General features: G+C 40.9%; 1 pseudogene; it reads left to right on the top strand.

Moving 5' to 3' along the window:
- The first annotated feature begins 1568 nt into the window (after nt 1-1568).
- On the top strand, nt 1569-1969 carry LOC103191915 (annotated as a pseudogene).
- The last annotated feature ends 671 nt before the right edge of the window (nt 1970-2640 follow it).

The raw sequence follows: 2640 nt of genomic DNA on the forward strand, positions 1-2640 counted from the left end.
CTTGACTGCTAACCAGAAGGCTGGCAGTTCAAACCCACCAGCCACTCCTCGGAAGGAAGGTTGGGCAATCTACTTCCATAGTGATACTGCCTCAGCAACCCAAGGAGTGGTCGCTATGAGTTGGGTCCAACTCGACGGCACACAACAACAACTAACTTCTAATTTCATTCCGTTGTGACCAGAGAACATACTTTGTATGGCTTCTATCCTTTTAAATTTATTGATACATTTTTATGGCCTAAATATGGGCTATTCTAAAGATTATCCCACTATTGCTGGGTGAACTAGTCTAGAGGTTCTGCTGGGCTAGCTGGTTTATAGTGTTGTTGGAGTCTTCTATTTCCATGGTGATAGTCTGTCTAGTTTTATGCATTATTGAAAGTTGGGTGTTGAAGTCTCCAACTATTATGGTTGAATGATGTAATTCTCCCTTTGATTCTGTTAGTTTTTTGTTTCATGTATTTTCTGACTCTGTTCAATGAATATGTATTTGTAATTGACTCTCTTGTCTTTGCTATATATTATAAATACATGTGTCTGTGCATTTAAAACAAGAAATGTGTTGTCCAGCTCAAAATTTTAAAAGTACAAAATAAAAAAAGATAGATAATGAAAACTCTCCTTTCTGCATTTGCCTGCAGTCACACAATTCCTCTCCCGAGAGGCAACTGGGGTGGTCAGTTTGTATTCTGGATGTATTTGATGGAAGTATGAGCATATATCCATCAGCCACTCCTCGGAAGGAAGATGGGGCAATCTACTTCTGTAGTGATACTGCCTCGGAAACCCAAGGAGGGTCGCTGTGAGTCGAGTCCGACTCGACGGCACATAACAACAACAACAACATGAGCATATATGTATGCTTATTTTATTTTCAATCTTCACAAAATGATGTACTTATATATACTATTCTCTACCTTGCTTTTTTCATTGGAAAAAAAAAAAAAAAATCCTGGAGATCATGCAAGGTGAAACATAAAGATCTGACTGATTCCTTTTTGTGCCTACACAGTATGCCAAAGCATATGAGATGTATCACCATCTATCTAACAGCCCTCCCCCTATGACGATATTTAGGGTATCTCCAGTCTTTGTTTTCTCTCTGTTGCAATACAAACAATGCTGTAACAAACAACTTGTCTCCTCATTTGGCAAGTGTGTGGGTGCATTTTTGGATCAGTCCCTAGAAGAAAAATTGCAGGGTCCAGGAGCACATGCATTTGTCATTGTGATGGCTAATGCCAAATTGCCCTCTTTTACCCTTTTAGAACTGGCGATGTTTAAAATACAGAATCTTATGTTTATATAGCAAATTTAATGACTATCTCCTAGGTATCCATTTTTAAAAATACATTAGATGTATTACCTGTTTTTCATTGTTTTTAATACCTTAAATTTTCAAAATCTTATAAAGTATTTTATTTTTATTATACATTTTAAACTCCTTTCTTTATGATAAGTAATACTGGCTCTCCGCTTATAATGTATTATATGCTTCCATTTGAGTATATTTCTCGCTGTCTCCCTCAGTGCTGCCTAAGAGGTGGTAGCCATCTCCTACCGGCATCATGGCTGCCCTCAGACTCCTAGTGAAGCCCAAGATTGTCAAAAAGAGGACCAAGAAGTTCATCTGGCACCAGTCAGGCCGTATGTCAAAATCAAACGCAACTGGCACGAGCCCAGAGGCACTGACAACAGGATGCAGAGAAGAGTCAGGGCCAGACCTCGATGCCCAACACTGGTTCCAGAAGCAACAAGGAAACAGTGCACAAGCTGCCAGTGGCTCCTGCAATTCCTGGCCCACAATGTCAAGGAGCTAGAAGTGCTGCTGATGCGCAGTGGGTCTTCCTGTGCCGAGATCGCTCACGTCTCCTCCATGAACTGCAGGGCCATTGTGGAAAGAGCAGCCCTGCTGGCTGTCCTAGTCACCAATCCCAAAGCCAGGCTGCGCAGAGAAGAAAATGAATAGACAGTTTCAACAAGTGTATTTCTCTATGTTAGAAAAGTTGAGTTGATTTGAAGAAAAATAGTACACAAATGATAATACAGATGTTACATACAGATGGCAAAAAAGTATGAGGCAGGTATCCTGATGCCAGTCCCTCACACGAAACAATTCCTACTCGGTTACTTTTCGCCAGTGGTTTACTCCATAACAGCAAATCACTATCAACAGGAAGATCTTAAATCGAGAAATGGAATAAACAGCAAAGCGGCAATACTGTGAAGCTGCTGTCTTCAGGAGCGCATCACCATTTTCTCCTGTGAGTCTCTAATGAATTCAGTTCATCTCTCTCAGATGGAAGCCAGAAACCTGGGTACCCAACAGTGTGAGAGTCAATTCGAAATTGAGAAACTGAAATCATTAAAAATCAGTCAGTCCCAGACATTAGGCTTCCTGCTAACAGGAAGGTGGCAGCCTTTAGGAAGGTCTAGTTGCTTTCTGAAGGGGAACCCATTTCTGGGCAGGAGCACAGAGTGTTCAGAAGGGCATGTGGAATTATAAAGAACATGCAACCTGATGCTAGAATTGGAAATTCACAACAGGGACTTGGTTTACTCTTCTTTAAAGGCTCTGCTGAATCCCTCTGACTATGCAACCTTAATAAAAGAATGGACATAGATAAGGATGGGAACTTG

This window comes from Orycteropus afer, unplaced genomic scaffold (assembly GCF_000298275.1).
Source record: "Orycteropus afer afer isolate SDZICR_OR568_19922 unplaced genomic scaffold, OryAfe1.0 scaffold00021, whole genome shotgun sequence".
Classification (NCBI taxonomy): Eukaryota; Metazoa; Chordata; class Mammalia; order Tubulidentata; family Orycteropodidae; genus Orycteropus; species Orycteropus afer.